This window comes from Microtus pennsylvanicus, chromosome 9 (genome assembly GCF_037038515.1).
Source record: "Microtus pennsylvanicus isolate mMicPen1 chromosome 9, mMicPen1.hap1, whole genome shotgun sequence".
NCBI lineage: Eukaryota > Metazoa > Chordata > Mammalia > Rodentia > Cricetidae > Microtus > Microtus pennsylvanicus.
The window spans coordinates 625,853-643,558 of record NC_134587.1 but is presented as its reverse complement, the minus strand read 5'-3'; the positions used below and the strand labels follow the sequence as shown (position 1 = coordinate 643,558).

General features: G+C 48.0%; 1 protein-coding gene across 1 annotated transcript in view; it reads right to left on the bottom strand.

Moving 5' to 3' along the window:
• Positions 1 to 17,706, bottom strand: part of P2rx3 (purinergic receptor P2X 3) — a 33,116-nt gene that overhangs the window by 1,872 nt on the left and 13,538 nt on the right. The window lies entirely within an intron of this gene.

Genomic DNA, 17,706 nt, shown 5'->3' with positions numbered 1-17,706 from the left:
CCAGGCTCTTAGGTTTGAGCAGCAAGTACTCTACCCACTGAACCACCTCTGAAAACCTCTCTCCCCATGAGTTCTATGTTTATGAAAGCTTGAACTACAGCTGACCACAACTGGCCCCAGGCGTCTTTAGTTCTATTTGCTTGGGTATCACGGGGCCCAGCTTTAACCTACCTGGGCTCAAAGCCTGACTCATATAACTGTGGACCAGAGTCATTTAATCTGTCTGAGACCCAGTGGCTGCATCTTGAGGGGCAGCAATAGAACAGTTCTGCTCTATAGAATTGCAATGAGAATTGAAAACACATGGCCATGTTCTAGAACATCCCTGGGCCCATGAAACATATACTAGTGTTGGCCCTGGTTATTTGCAGAAGAAATATATTTACATGGGAACTGAGAAAAGTATTTCCTGACGCCTCACCTCATTCTACCCTTGCCTCCATCCCATGGCAGAAGGAAGTGATTTTCATATTTTCCGAGGCTCTACAAGGTTGAATGACTCACCTAGGATTTCCTACTGGAAACTCAACGCTAGATCTGCCCAAGTCCTTTGCTTTGTCTTTTGCTCCTCAGCTCTGGCTGTTGGGTGCCGTATGGCAAGCTGGGGGCTTATAGGAGCGATCACATTCCATTCTTCCCACTGACTCAGCCGGTGCCCACACAGAAGGGTGGTGTTCACACCCCGATTGACAGGGGAGGGAGTTGCCTGTGGTCTGGCAGCTCGTAAGTGCTGGACGTGGGGTTGGAATTGCACTGACCGTTTGAACTCTAAATCAAGGGCACTTCTCCTGATATGGCTCTGCCTACCACAGGCCAGGCTCTAACACCAGCAGAGTGTAATCTCCCTGGGCAAAACCCCACTGCTGGGAAGAGGGTTCCTGATGTCAGGACTCAGTGAAGTGATGGAAATGAAAGGGCCCAGAAAGTTCTAGGTGTGAAGCTGAAGCTGTGCTTGCTCAGTGCTGGCTTCTTCCTCTGAATGCAATGGTTGAGGCGGGAGAAGGAAGCGTCAGCCTGAGTAGATCGGAGCTGGAGGACCACAGGTGTGGGAGGAAGGCGTGGTGAAATGCTGGCTGCTGCTTTGGCTGCCTTTGGGGAACTCCAGACTCAGGCAGAAATGAGTCTGGATAGCCGGGCGGTGGTGGCGCACGCCTTTAATCCCAGCACCCGGGAGGCAGAGGCAGGCGGATCTCTGTGAGTTCGAGACCAGCCTGATCTACAAGAGCTAGTTTCAGGACAGGCTCCAAAACCACAGAGAAACCCTGTCTCGAAAAACCAAAAAAAAAAAAAAAAAAAAAAAAAAAAAAAAAAAAAAGAAATGAGTCTGGATTCTACAGTCATCTCCTGTGAGGTTCCTAGCCCTCAAAATGTCAGCTTCAAGTCTATAAAGATGGGGTGCTCCTGTCCTGTCAAAGCTCTGCTAGCAGTTAGGTGAGTATTCGCTGAGACCGACTCTGAGCGCCACTAAAATCCCACAGCAGATATTTTGTCTGCTGGACACTGTCTTTCTCTGCCCAGGGAGCCCGTCTCTTGCCGCTTTTCCCAAGCAGTCTGCTCAGCCTTTAGGTGGGTTCATCCAAAGGAAGAACCCACAGGAGAGCAGAAAGAATGGGGTGTTCAGTCTGCTCAGCCTTCAGCAGTGGCTTAGCTTCCACACAGGCCGAGGGCTGACAGAGCAGCGTCAGCTTTTCTCCCTTGGCCTGCCCATGCTAGCCCTGGGACAACAGCTTCCACAGCTGACAGTCTTGGTCCTTCCCCATCTAGGCTGGCTCCTCTTGGCTCGTGTGTACCCTTGCGCATTGTTTCTTCATGGAATCACACCTTCTGGGCCACCCATGTCCCCTTGAGATGCCTACCCTAACTGTCCCCACTCTGCAGACAGGGAAGCTCAGGCCAGGGGCTTTTGTCACCAGTACAGGAAAGTTCAGGCAGCAGGCTTCTGCCCCCACCCATGCCTGGGCAAGACGAGTGCTGAACCCGCCACCAAGTAAGGCTGAGAACCATTCAGTGGAAGCATTCTCGGGGGTGCCTGATGCGAGGTGTTTCCCGTGGGTTCTGCAGTTGAAGGGACAGAGTGAGGGAAGACGGGAGAGTTCTCCAGAGACTGACAGTGACCCAAGGGGATGCTGAATGAAGAACAGCCACTGCGCAGGAAGGAAGGAAGGCTCGGAGGTCAAGAAAATGTGTGGGGAACGAGACCATCTTTAACTCCGGTCAGTAATGTCTGGGTAGCAGTGGAGAGCTCTATTCAGGTCAAAGCAGAGCAAAGTGAATCCAGCAGCAGCAGGGGGATGATGGAACGGACTGCAGAAAGGGAAACAGTTCTCTATCTATGGCGAGACCCAAGAGCCTGGATTTTCAAGGAGACCTCCAGGGATATCTCAAAGAAGTGTTTGAAATGAACAGAAGATTTCAGACACCCATGGCTTTCAGGCTGCCTTGAGGGTGTGTAGATCAGACAGACCACGCTGTATAGATCAGACAGACCATGGTGTGTAGATTAGACAGACCACGGTATGTAGATCAGAGAGACCACGGCCATCTCAGCACCCACTATTTATAAAGCCCCAGAAATACATGCAGAACACCTCGGCTAACTCATGAATAATGCATGGCTGTTGACCCATTTTACAGATGAGGAAGATGAACAGGTAACTTGCTTGAGTCAGGATGCTGATGACTTCTGAGTCTATGACTTGGAATCTCTGAACCATCTGTCTTCAGCTGGCTGTTAAGGAAGCAGGGCACCCTAGTGCAAAGTCCTAGAGTTCTTCTAAATTCTACATTCTTACATCACTGCAGGATTCAAGGTCTCTGTCACCGAGACATACTCCTAGCAACTGGACGGGGGAGTGGGGACGAATCACGGGTGTTTGGGGAGGGCAAGGGTCAGGCCTGCGGTCCTGCAGCCTTCGTGTGCAGCCCAAGGCTGCGTCCACGACAAGAGCTCTGACATGGACTCAGAGAACAAGAAGTTGGCAGCCTGGGCTCCACTGGTTAAATTTATCCTGGGAAAAAATGTGAAGGGAACAGGGAGAAAAATCAGAGCGGACTTGGTTTTCTTCCAGCACCTACCTTCCAAGAGGCAATAAGCGTGGTAAGATCATTATCTCACCAGCCACCCACCCTCAAGGAGGCTGCCTGCTGGGAGGGAGGAATTGCAGAGCCCAGGGAGGAGGGTCTAGGCTGTGAACAGGACCAGACTCTGCTCTAGGGGAGCCAACGAAGATCATGGAAGCTGTCACATACCTGAGGCGGGGATGTCTCAGGGCACAGGGGCTTGGAGTATATCTCTTGTGAGGCACACCTGGACTGTTTTCCCAGTCCCTCGTACCTAATGGGGCTTCATCACTGGCTCTTCTAATGGAATGAGGATGGATGTGAGGCTCGTTACCGTCGGCTACGATGGTTCAGTGCAGTGTACCTTCTGTGTTCTCCTTTTCTCCCATCTAATGACTAATGGTGTAGGAACCAGGGGAGATTGATGAGGCAATCCTGGAGGAGACTGAGTCGAGATAGGGCCCAGAATAACCACACAAAGCCCTCCAACATTACTGGCCCACAATGTTGTCGCCGATGAGATGAGAGGACTGTTTGTTACAGCAGTTGTCAGTACTTACTCTGCCTGTTACATCCCTCCCCACTAGCTTTATCACTGAGAAGACTGAGGCACAGTGAGAAGTGCTTTTCCAAAGGACAAAGAATAAGTTAGAGCTGACAAGGACTGCACCAAATGGGTCATTCTGAGGGTTAAGCCCTCTAAGAAGGTCCGAGATCTGAGGATGCTACTCGGCTCTTCTTAAACCAGCATTTTGTCCCTGCGTAAGTCACTCAATCTCTCCGAGACTTTACCTTTACTGAAAGGGGGCAGGTTGTGGAGAGAATGAATTAAGAGAGTGGAGTGTCTTATCCTAAGGCCAAGATAAAGAATAGCATTGTTATTTGCCTTAACTCTTCTTGCTCCTAATATATTAATATTACAATATTAACTAATATAATATGATACAACATTTACGATATGCTATATAATAATTATAATATAGTAATATTAGTAACATATACTAAACTCTTACTGTGTAGTTCACAGTGTATAGGACTCACAGAGTTCTCTGTAGTGCCGTAGCTGCCAGCACATCCTGAGAACCAGGAACCGGCACTGTGAACAGTGTTCTGCACTCACCGATTCACTTTGTGCTTGCAGCCACTTCATGTCACAAAGCACTGTTACAGATGAGTGGACAGGGTCAGAGGGGCTAAAGAGTCTAAGCCAAGGTCAGGAGAGGAAGCTGGACCCCCAAGCCCCGTTCGTCCAGCTGCAGAGTGCACACTCTTAGCCAGCTCCGTGCTTTGATAATGGTTTGTCTCCTGCTGAATCTCCATGTAAGACGTTAAGAGGTGGGACAGGCAGGACCTTTATGAGGTGATTAGCTCCTCTCCTTGTGAATCTCTGTCCCAGTAATAATGGGTAAATGCGTTAAAGTGGATGTGCTGGGCTGGGGAGACGGCTCAGCAGATAAAAGAGCACTTGCTGCCCCTGTAGAGAACCTGGGATCGGTTCCCAGCACCCACATGGTGGCTCACAACTCTCCGTAATTCCAGTTCCGAGGGATCGGACTCCTCCTTCTTACCTCCACAGACACCAGGCACACATATGGTGTACATACATACTTTCAAGCAAAACACTCATACACATAAGATAGAAATAAATACAGTTTAACAAAGAAAGGATGACTGGGCGTGGAGGGCAAATGCTGTTAATCCCAGCATTTAGGAGGCAGAAGCAGGCAGATCTCTGTGAGTTTCAGGTCAGCCTGGTCTACATAGTGAGCTCCAGGACAGATAGAGCTTTGTAGAGAGATCCTGTCTCTAACAAACAAAGAGTGGGTGTGTTATGACAGCTGGTCCAGTGGGTCTATTGAACATCACCTGTCTGTCACTATGCGATGTCTCATGCTGCCTCAGGGCTCTGACAGCAAGAAGACCGTCTCCAGATGTGTCCCCTCTACTCTGACCCATCTCCAGATGTGTCCCCTCTACTCTGACCCATCTCCAGATGTGTCCCCTCTACTCTGACCCATCTCCAGATGTGTCTCCTCTACTCTGACCCTTCTCCAGATGTGTCTCCTCTACTCTGACCCATCTCCAGATGTGTCTCCTCTACTCTGACCCATCTCCAGATGTGTCCCCTCTACTCTGACCCTTCTCCAGATGTGTCCCCTCTACTCTGACCCTTCTCCAGATGTGTCTCCTCTACTCTGACCCATCTCCAGATGTGTCTCCTCTACTCTGACCCTTCTCCAGATGTGTCCCCTCTACTCTGACCCATCTCCAGATGTGTCTCCTCTACTCTGGCCCTTCTCCAGATGTGTCTCCTCTACTCTGACTCAGAATCACAAGTCAAAATGAGACCCTTTCTTTGTCCATACCCAGCTATGGTATTGCTATTAGTAACAGAAAATGGGACAGGGCAGCCAGAATTCTGGATTGTTCTCCTGCTCCCTGATTTATCTCAGGTTCTGACTCCGGGCAGTACTTCTGCAGCTAGTAGGATCTCTTCCACTTTCTGGTGTCTGAATCCCTGGTGTCACGGACTGGGTTGCACAGGAAGCCCAGGAGAGCTGCTCAGAGTGGGAAGAAGAGACCCCTCCACCTGCAAAGGGGAAGGCTGGCCTCTGTAGATCCCCATTCTCATCCCTCTAGTCTTGAACTTCTTGGCTAGGAAGTGCGCTTGGTGGTAAGAACACTGCCACTCGACACCCTGGCCTGGAGTTCGGGCTCTCCTAACATGAGCCACAACACACGTCCTCCCCACCCCAGCACATGCCTGCCTTCCCGTGAGTCCCGGACATGCTTCACATACAGACCCTGGAGCTTTGGCTCACGCTGTACCCCTTTCCTCCCTCTCCACTCCGTGAATACTTTATCTATCCATTAGGGCCCAGGCTCAGACAACCTCTCACTTTTTCAGTGGTCAGTAAAGGCTTAGAACGCTTACTGGGTGCTGGGCACTGGGCTAGGCACCGCAGACACGCTGATAATCTCTACTGTTGTTAGAGTGAGAGAAGTGTCCGTCACAAAACCCAAAACGGGGCGCAGAGAAGCCTGGGAAGCTGAGGCACACCAGCTGAAGAGCACAGGGTCGCCAAAGACTTTTGGCCTAGGCTCGATTTCAGGCAAAGCTCGGGGTGATAACACTGAGCTTGGTGGGCTGGGCGAGAGGCGGAGGTGGCAGTCCTGGTTAAGAGAGCAACAGGCTCTTTCGTGGAAAGGACATGGTGCTTTGGAGAAGCTGAGCGTGTGGCTGGACTGGAAGGTAGGGATGGACCGAGGTGCCTGTGGCTTGATCCGCCTGCTCTGGCTTGGTCATCATAGCGAGGGGCTGAGCAAACACTTACTGGAACAGCAAATGAATTTCTCGATTCTTAACCCCTCAAAGACTGAGTTTCTCAATGCCAGCCCCTGGGCATCCTTCTGCTGGCCAGGCTTCTCCAGATTCTCCCAGTTTGGCAGATGGAACTAGGATGGTGGTATCAACATGCTGTTTTCTCTCTCAGACAGAAAACATTTAGATCCGGCAGCTGGCTAGGTGGGAAGGTAGGTGCCACTGGTGGGGGACGTGTTGGGAGGAGAGAGGACATAACATGTGTGGGGCACTTACATAAGCTCAGCCTGGCGGGGAGGCTTCACACTCAGGACTGCCTCTGATAGCCCTAGGTGGCATAGGGACTTAGACCTGGGACAGTCCTGGGGTCTGAACCCTTGCTTTGCTACTTGAAGTACTTTATACACCCTTGGAAACTCTACTCCCCCCCCCCCCACACACACACATATCACTTCCCTGTCTGTAAGGTGGAGACATCAGCATCTGGTGGCTGAGGGGATTAACTAGTGATGGGGGCGGGGGAGGGGAATACTTAGGGAGAGCCAGGAGAGGAAGAAGGGAGAAATAACACTAAGAATGTTTTTAAAAGCTATAGGAAAGCACATTGCTTTAGAAGCTTACTTAAAAATACATACATAACACATATATGTATGTGATAAATGGAGTGATAATGCTTCCCACAAGAGCTATAGACGATCTAATAAAAACCCCAGTGCCTGGCATGAGAAACTCCCTTTGAGTCCAAGAGGCTACTGCCATTGTACTTGGCATCTTCTAGAACATGAAAGTGAGACCCTAGTGCACTCTGAACACAGGACTTGGAAGAATGAAGCTAGGAGCGACCCGGAGCCTCCTTCCTGAGGACTGTGGCTCTCATAGTATCTGAAGGAGCAACACAACATGCCAAAAGAGAAAGGCCATCAACAGTTCTACCCGCTGTAAAGCACATGAACCACAATGACAACACGGCAAGGTATCCCTAAAGGTGAAATAGTGGTGCTCACATCTTGGTGGACAACAACTGTCTGTCTGGACTTAAGGCTTGCTGAACAGGAAGGAAATCACGCCTCACGCTGTAAGCCTAGCTAACCACGCAGAGCTAGTGAGGTCACAGATTTCAGAGGAGAACCGACCACAGCCACTTTTCTAAGCCAGGGTATTTCCTCACTGTATTCTAAACACCAGTCCTGACATCTACAGGTAAGTGTGGCTCTCATCTCTCATCTCGGAAGTTTCTTTTCACAGCAATAGAGACCATTACAGAGAGCCACAGCTAGTCAAAATAGAAAGAACAGCTCACTGTGGGTGCCTGTCTCCAACTGATACAGCTACAACACAACCCTTATATATATCTAGGGCTCAGAGGACAGCATGGAAGAGGGGGCTGGAGAGACTGTGAGAGTCAGAGGACCAGGACTCCTGCCTGAGATAGTTCTCTAGACATGGAAGCTGTATGCATGGAATCACAATGCAGTTGACTACACAAGACCTGCATAACGACACCAGCTGATGCGCCAGTGTCAGTGGGGAAATTTTACAAGGCCTTTCCACTAGGATAAAGCATTACAGGTCGTTAAATCGCTGCTGAGAGACAATCAATTTCCTTAAAAGTCAGTTCCCTGATATGTTGTTCAATCCTAAGTGGCCATCCTTAAACACATGTATGTACAAGCAACACAAAATTGATTCAGTAGGCTGTGTGTGTGTGTGTGTGTGTGTGTGTGTGTGTGTAGCCTGTTTATCTTCACTTCCTTTATTTTTTGTTTGATTATTTTTGAAACGGAGTCTTGCTGTGTGGCTTGGCTGGCCTGGAACTCTCAGTAGACTGGGATGGTTGTGGTATTCTTCCTGTCTCTGTTCCCTGAGAGCTGAGATTACAAGGTGTATACCACCACCCCAGACTCTCTGTGATTTTACAAGCCACAGAAAACCAGAAATACGATCAGGTTAGGGACATGGTTGAGATCCTAACTCAGGCTGTTCAAATCCAAGGTCTACGGCTCTCTAAAACAGAAACTAAAAGGGAGCAATAGCAAAATTACAGTCATGAAGTAGCAAATAAATAATTTTATGGTTTAGGGTCACCCAAACATATGGTACTGTATTAAAGGGTTGCAGCATTAAGAAGGTTGAGGGCCACTGAGCAGAGGGAGTCTCTCTTCTCTGGGGTCTGCTGTCTTGCTCTCTGGCTTCTGGAGATGTGGTTGATAGGAGGTACTGACTGGGCATCAGAAGGCAAGCAAGAGGAAAAGGTGGGTATTTACTCTGCCTGCTGCTTCCAAGCCCTGTCTTGCTTTTCTTAGTGGCTATGTCTGTTTGTGATGGCTGCTCCTGCCCGGAATCCTGGTCTAAACCACGTTCCCATTCCTCCCTCAAATCTAGAGTAGCGATGGCTGTCTGTATTCCCCCTGTCTGCTGCAGCTCCCATGTTGGTGCCTTGGCTGTACACTTCTTCCCAAGTCTTGGCTCAATGTGCTTTCTTACTGAGACCTCCACAGAGATAGCTGTTCCATGAGCAGACAGGACAGCCCGACACTGGACCAAATTGAGCTGTTTTGAGGCCTGCCAGTAGGGCAAGGCTTCACGCGTGTTCCCTTGTGCCATCAGCGGGAACGGATAAAGGATGAGTAAGTACGAACGCCAATTGCTGTAATAAATCATTTGTCAGATGTGCTTCTGTGGGGCAGGACTGAAGCTCCATCCCAGCGTGGCAGGGCTATAAATAACAGTGCACACTTCAGCAGCCCCAGCTCTCAAAGCCATCCCTGGTCCCAACCCTATGTGTGTTAATTTAGGTTGTCAGAGTTCAAAAGGCTTTATAGCCCATTTTACAGAAAAGGAAACAGGCCCACAGAGGCTCTGAGACTTGCTTTCAGTTGCACCAAGTGTCCCTGATTTGTATCCACTCCCTGGACTCTAACTACCTCCCCTTTATTTCATGATAATGATGAGAATTGTTATTAGGACAGGGTCTCACTATGTAGCCTAACCTGCCCTGGTTGACCTGGAGCTCACTATGTAGACCAAGATGACGTCTAGTTCATTGAGTTATGAATGCCTCTGGATCCTACAAGTTAGGTTTAAAAGCAGATTGATTCTTTTTGTTTGTCTTCTATAGGCAAACCTGGCCTCAAACTCAGTATGTAGCTGAGAATGTGCTGTGGGATGTCTTTCTGTATGTATTTACTATGTTACAATGAAAACTTCAATTTTTGGTTAGCCAGAAGAGGGGAAATGCTGTGGGATGTCTTTCTGTATGCTATGATATGTGTTGCTCTCATTGGTTGATAAATAAAGCTGCTTTAGCCTATGGCAAGGCAGGATATAGTCAGGCAGGAAATCCAAGCAGAGATACAGGAGAAGGGCAGAATTTAAATGTAAGCGTTAGCTAATAATCAGCCTTAGTCAAGGGCTAAGCATCTGTAAGTAATATTAAGTAAGTAATATTGGAAGCTGGTGGGCAGGAGAGAAACTCTAATTACAAAAATGACCTTGAATTTAGGATCTTCCCCTCTACCTCCCAAGTGATTACAGGTGTGCACCAGCATGCCTGGTTTTATACTGTGTTGGGCATCAGAAAATAGGGCCTTATGTATACTAAGCAATCTACAACTGAGTTACATACTCAGTTTCATCTTAATTATTCCTAGTCATCCTTCAGTAGTTCCAAGAGGTTGATTCTAGGAGCCTTGAAGACACCAAGACCCATTTTTATAAGGCTCAAGCCCCTTATATAAAACAGCATGGTATTTGTCTAAACTGTGCACACTGTCCTGTGTGTGTCATATCCTCCCTACATAACTTATAAGGCTCACCAGAGTGTGTACTCTGTGCAAACAGTGGTCATGCTTTATTGTTTAGGGTATAAGAAGGAAACAAAGCCTGCTCTTCTTTGGGGCAGGTATAATTACTTCCTCAAATATCTCTGATCTATGTTTGGTAGCATCCACAGATGTAGAACCCACAGCTAAGGAGAGCTGCCTGCATTTTTCAGTATAAGCAGTTTTTCTATTTGGGTTTAGGTTTATCATTCTCTTGATCACAGGAACTGGCCTCATTCCACTCCCCGTCAGCCCTGCAGCTCAGCATGTGAGAGAACCAGCAGCTGAAAGAGACCTTCAAAGCCATCGCCTCATTATCTGTAAGAGTTTTCACTCTTGAGGCCTCAACACTCCTGTGCAGGAAGCATGCAGCCAAGTTTAAGCTTTGAGTAGTGCCAACCATTACAAGGGCTTCCCCATGCTGAGCTGACACTCAAAGAACACTTGCTGAATGGAGAAGCGTTTTTTATCACCGAGCACAAATCCCTTGGAAACACTCATATCTGTTTAGAAATGATTTGTCCTCCCATAGAGTAGTGGAAACTCCTTCCTAAACCAGGACCCAAAACTGTTAAACCAGCAGGAAAAACAGCAACAAACGTGCAGGATCCGGTTTGACTTGGGAGGGAAATTTTGGGTCTGGGATTTGGGTTTCTCTGTGAAGGAGGTGCTGTTCTCAGCAAAGCTTTGCCTGCTGGGAAGTAATTTTGCCAGCTGAAATACACTTTTACAGTTGATTCTGTACAAATATTGCCTGGCAGTCTCTTTGCATCTGGGACGGGGGCCACATCTTTAGAGCCTGCTTGGACTCCTCCCCTGAGAGACAGGCCCAAAGCCAAGCTTATTTATTTAGGGTCTATGGACCTGATAAACTGCAAAAGCAGCCATTTAAAAAGTTGCCTGTTGTTGATGTTTAAGAACACATCCCGAGCTGACCGTGGTAGTCTGCACCTGTCATGCAGCCCTAGGAGAGGCAGAGGGTTGCTGTGAGGTAGCAGCTGGTGGCTTGCATAATGAGCTGCAGGCCAGCCTGGGCCACAGGGAGTGCAGGGGCAGGGGACAACCGTACTGGTCTTATAGTTTACTAGCAGCCGCAAGTGCAGGCTGTGGGGCCAGGCTGCCAGTCTCTGAACATCTTCCCTGGCACTATATAAGGGTATGTGGCTTTGCCCACGTAAATGGGACCACCCAACGCCCAGAGTTTCTCAGAGGTGAAAAGATAGCCCCTTTGGCTCTTTGGTCAGCACTCAACAAGTTTTAGATGATATTTTCTATTAGTAACATTGGTTTCTGTGCTTACAGGCTGGACATGGATGTTACAAAGGGCTATATGCACCTGGGACCACTGGTCCTCCCTTGACATGGCAAGAGAGAGAGGGGAGGAGAGAGGACCATGGGAACATGCAAACACCCCACGGAGAGGCCTTCCCAAAAATGGTTTTCTGTGGAAATGACTGAAGTGGCTGCCTTTGAAACCCAGTCTCTGCGGCGTCTGAAAGCAGGGAAGGAAATCCAGATTGCAGGGAGAGAGGTGAAAGCCAGGGCCCACTTCAGCTCTGTCTGTCAGCTGGCCTAGGAGCTTGGTGAGCTGTGTGCTGTGAGATGGGAGGGGAACCAGGCCAGATCTTGAGCTTCAGGAAAGCTGCCGCGGGTGATTTTCCAACACGGAAAGCCTGCTGGAAATACCTAGCACACGAGGAGTATCTAGCAGATGAACAAGTGCCCCCCCCTCCTTTTTCTGTCCTAGACACCAAGAGAGGAAATCCAAAACTGTGTTGTCTTTTAGTAGCAATGCTGTCTTAGGAACTCTGAGAGTGAAACTGAGAAATCAGACATCATTAAAAGTGCTTCTGTTCCCTTCTCCCCAGCTGTCAGCACTGGGTATGTCCCTATGGCTACTGTATTTGTGTGTTGTTGGGCCAGTCACATAATGGTTGAGGGTATGCCAGAAGAAATGAACACAGACCAGGCTTCTGGCTTTGAGGCTCAATGAAGTCGGGCTATTTCTGAGTGGGAGGGTGTGGTGGTCTGTCAGTGAGGTCAAAGAGCCAAGCGTGAGAGGGCTTCACAGATTCAACATTAAGGGTTTCTTTAAAAAGTAAAGATTTATTATCCTTTTATATATACATTGGGGATTTGTCTGCATGGACGTCTGTGTTAGGGTGTCAGATCCCCTGGAACTGGAGCTACAGACAGCTGTGAACGGCCATGCAGATAATGGGAACTGAATCCAGGTTCTTTGAAAGAGTAGCCGGTTCTCTTAACCACTGAGTCATCTCTCCAGATGAGAGCCAGAGGGGAGTTTTTGAGGTCTTCGAAGACCAGGAATTTTAGGTTGCATGTGTATAACTGACTGGAAGGACGACCCTCCCGCCCCGGCTGCCATCTATGACACTAACTTCTGTGAGGGGAACAGGACTGAGAGAAAAGGAGCCCATGTTGCTGCTCTGTGTAGCTCTTGTAGACAGTATCCCTTAGAGGCATGCTTAGGGACTGAACCCAGGGCCATGCACACACTAGGAAAGGGCTCTACCACTGCGCTACATCCCTAGCCTAAAAAAAAGCATATTTTAATAAAACTTATATTTGTAGAGAACATAGCCTCTAAGAACAAAAGCAGCAAAACGCCAGCAAAATTGTTCATGGCTAGGAGTACACAGTCTTTTATTAGGCAATGGTTCACGCTTTCACCAGGGTTCAGAGACCTCCACAAGGCAGCAGAGGGACTTTGACTGGACCTCACATGTGCCCTCTGACCCTAGCTTCTCCCTGCTTCAGTGGGCTGCTTTGCCTCTGTTCTGACTGCTGGGGCTTCACTCTCCATGCATGCCCACATCTTTAGCTCTAGCCCCTTTCCACAGGCCCTGTAGCTCCCTGCACCCTGCCCACATTTTCAAAGCAGTATCTTTATTAAGCTCTCCTCAAAATACCTAATTTGGGTCTGTCATTTGCTTCCTGCTGAGGCCCGCATAGATACGGTGTTATAAATCTGCCATTATCATCAATGCCTACACACACACATACACACACACAGACACACGCATACATATACACACACACATAATACATATACACACATACACACATGCACGCATGCACATATATACACACACATGCATACACATACACACATGTACACACACGTACACACATACACACACGCACACATGCACTGTACACATACACAGACTTGCTCTCTCTTGGCTTGTAACATTTAATCACTAACAAACACGTGTGCCTCACAAACTCACCATGCAATGCAACAATTAGCCCAATTAATAATACTGAGCTGAATTTTCAGAGGGAATTGAGGCAAATTAAGGGTATATACCTGGGCTGCAAGGTCCCACCCCATTCCTGTCTAAGCTACAGGATGCTACCTCCTGCTTCTGGGGGGTCCTTTGTCTATAGACTGTTTAGCTGTTAGTTCTTATGTTTAGACACGGTGGCGACACTTTGTCCACCACACACCTAGACAACCCTATCAACTGTACTCTCTATGTGCTCGGAAAAAAAGCTCCAAAAACAAACAAACAAACAAACAAAAAACAAACAAACAAAAAAACACTAGAAGATCCTTAGAATAGTTAACTATGCAGAATAGACAAATCTAGGTATAAAAACCAAACATTCTTCTGACCAAACTGCAGGTGGAGAAAGAACAAAAGCCTTTGGAGATCACACAAAAGTTAATTTTAGATGGAAAGAACCAAGTCCACTAGGTAAGAACTGAAGGGAGATGTACCCAGGCCACTTTTCCAGTAACTGGACCTGACTCATGACCAACAGGCCTGCTTGGGGTTGTGACTCAGGAAAGCAGATGCCAGCGGCTTGGACAGAATAACCTCTACGGCTACACTAATATGCTCTCATGGTCTTAGACCAATCACCTCCCCTTCAGAGCGTTTGTTTCCCCTCCGTAAAGGGACAGCGTTGTCTAGATGGGATCTTTAACACCTAGACCATCTCAAAATCAATGATTCTGCAGGCAAAGAGCTGCACAGAGTGGAGAGGTGGGGGCAGAGAAATGAGCCGCAGAAGTAATTAGCGATGGAAGTGCAGGTCTCCAGCTGCCCCTGGGTATCAGATGTGCAGCGAAAAGCAAGGCCAATCTTGTCTGAATAATTCCACTCTCTCCAGAGCAGACGGCAACAATAGAGTGGGGAGAAATCTGGCTTCTGTTGGAGGGGAGACGGATGAACTTGTTTGGGAGGCAAAAGGCCAGACTGCGGATTGGGCCGCCGGCATCTGCTAGTATTTTCACTCCCTGGGAACCCGGGTTCTTTGTTTTTCAGCAGGGTGGAAAGAATCAGCCACCTATGCATGCTTTACTGACGATTCATGAGTGTGAATGCCGCAGCTTTCCTGGCTGTGGCAGGCATCACTAAGAATATTTATCCACATCGGGGTCCCTGCATGGACTGGATGTGTGAACTCAGCGAGCCTGCCTTTTCTCGTTAGGACTGGAGGGATTATAGCGTCTACCCTCTAGGATGGGTGAGGAGCAATCAGACACACAGCACGCTATGCATGTGGCTATATGAGTGCCTGTCCTACTGCTAAGTGGCTTTGTGAGGTTCAAACATCAGCTTCAAATCACCTTGTCATGGAAACCATGAGCGTCCAGAATGGCGATTCTCCCTGCCACAGCAGTAGCTTGGCCTTGAGTGTCAGTGTCTCTACTGCTGTATGAGAGTGGCGGTGGGGACCCGGGTGGAGGGAAGAGATAGAACTGTGCCCTGCTTGGCAAGGTTGCCAGATGTCTCCCGAAGGCAGTTTTCTTTGGCTCTCTGAAGACTTTACCCAGGTTCAGCTGGGTAGCTTTGCCTGCCCTGTACTTCTGGTTCTATTACAGAGCAGGTTATTTGGGTTCCTCAGAGAAGCCTATGCCACTCAGGTGGCTCCCCTACATCCTGATGATTACACTGGTGGAGTCCGGGGAGATCCTCTTCCCAGTCTTGTGCAAATAAACAATCTAAGCTATCTTTCTTTTGAGGCGTGAACTCAAATAGCCCAGGCAGACCTTGAACTCCCTCTGTAGCCCAGGCTGACCTTGAACTCCCTTTGTAGCCAAGGATGACCTTAAACTGATCCTCCTGCTTCTGCCTCCTGAGTGCTGAGGTTACAAGCAAGTGCCTCCATTCCTGGTTTTAGGTTTTGTGTAACTTCTTGAGGTGGGGCTGGAGCCCCAGGCTTCTTGCGTGTTAGGACCACACTCCACCGACTGAGCTACATCCACACCCTCAACCAAAGCTTATGTTGAACTAAGTGTTTCTCCGGTCCCATTGTGCCTAGCCAGGGCACAGCCACTGCATAATCAGCTGGAGCTACAGAACTCCAAAGCAGCTCTTCCTCAAACGAAAGGAAAGGTACTGTTCCAAACTGCATGACAGCAGGAGGCGGGGTCTTCACAGCAGACCCCAACTTCACACAAGCATTCTGTCACTGGAGTCGTTTGGAGGACTGAAGGCTTCCTAATGGCCAAAGGGGAGTTATAATGTGAAAACTTGTATTTTAGATTGAGAATTTTATTAAAGTATATAACTATTTTAAGCCACCATACAAATATCCTTTGTATTGATCTCAGTGTGATGAACTAACTGAATAAATATGCCAATTTCTTCCAGTGAGCCAAACAGTATTTTTAACCTACTTTAAAATATGTGTTGTTTCCTAGGGTTTTTCAAACTCTGGAGTTGATTATGAAAGCAATTTCAATTTTTAAAAATTCTTCTTTCCAGAGAACATACATATATATATTTTAAACTACCAAATGGAAAGCGTAATGGGAGAAGCCATTATTTTTTAAAGTTGCAAAGTAAGGTGAAAAGGAAAGCGGATTATTGTGATGGTTAATAACAACTGTCAATCTGATCTGATTTAAAACACCCAGGGCACCAACTTACGGGTATGTCTGTGAGGACTTTTCCAAAGAGATTTAACAGAGGAGTGAAGACCAACCCTGAATGTAGACAGTACCATCACATAGGTTGGAGTGGCCACGAAGTGAAAAGGAGAAAGCAGGTGGAACCAGCATTCATCTCTCTCTGCTTCCTGGCCGAGCATGCAATGTGACCCGCCACCTCACACTCCTGCCACCAGGCCTTCTTGTCATTATGGATTATGCCCTCAAACCACAAGCCAAAGAAAATCCTTCCTTCCTCAATTGCTTTTGTTGGGTATTTTGCCACAGAAGCTAGAAAAGTAGTTAATGCAAGAAATTGGTACCAGGAGCAGGGTTCCTGTTGCGATAAACATAATCACTTGGGTTTGCGTGCTTTTGGGATGAGTTTGCTGGAGGAATGCAAAGAATTTGGGGCTCCAGACTAGAGAAGCCCTAGAACTACATAGGAAGAGAGTAAAGGGCCACTGTGTGTCAGGGCCACCGTGATAGCACATCAGGAACAGCAGAAAAGCCTGGCGTGTGCAGAAAATGAGAACGGAGTACGGCAGGTTTAAAGCCAAAGACAAAGCGGATGTGGAGAAGGCAGCTAGAGCTGCTGGAGAAATCAATGCCACTCAAGAGAAACTGGCACCCTAGGGCAGTAGGAAAGGCGAGGTCTTACTCACAGAGCACTTCAACTTGTGAAAATGCAAATTCGCTTGAAAAAGAGAAAGCCTATATTAAGCATGCTAATCACCAGAACCAGAGGGCCACATAGGAAAGCATTTTCCCAGGGTCTGCCTCCAAGGCACACAAAGGTTGCCATAACCGTTGTCTGAGGGCTTATGCTACATCTTCATCTGGCAGCATAACTTGGCAGCATTTTCCATGACGCACTGGTTCTGCAGGCATGGAGGAGTCACAGACGCTAACACCAGAGTTCTAGAAGCTACTGAAGCCAGGCAGTGTGGAGCTGGGTCAGGTCAGACTTGTTGTAAGTAGGCCTTAAGAGGCCATGGCATGAAGCTGAGAAGGTGAAGCCTAAGTTGCAATGGAGACCCCAGGATATTGGAGATGCTAGTAATGAGGAATGCGTTCCAAGAACTGCATCATGAAGCAGAGCTGGCCTAGGAGAGAGTCTGTGTGTACTGCAGCCACCCAAGAAAACTGCAGCCCAGACAGTGCCATCAAGAGCCCCACATCCCAGACATGGAACTACAGGGTTTGGTGTCGACCCTGCTGTGATCCAGTCATATCTTGCCTGAGTCTTTGTTTGTTTATTTCCATCCTTCCTTTGTCAGAAGAATATCATGTTTTCTTCATGATATTGCATAAGAGAAGTGTACGACTTGAAGGCTTGATTTTTACAGGGACTCATATATAAGACATTTCCCAAATCTCACAGGAGAACGTATTTAAAGTTCTGAAATTTTAGAACTGTTGAGATATTGGAGACTTTTAGAAATGAACTAATAGGGGCTGGAGAGATGGCTCAGTGGTTAAGAGCATTGCCTGTTCTTCCAAAGGTCATGAGTTCAATTCCTGGCAACCACATGGTGGCTCACAACCATCTGTAATGAGGTCTGCTGCCCTCTTCTGGTCTGCAGACACACACACAG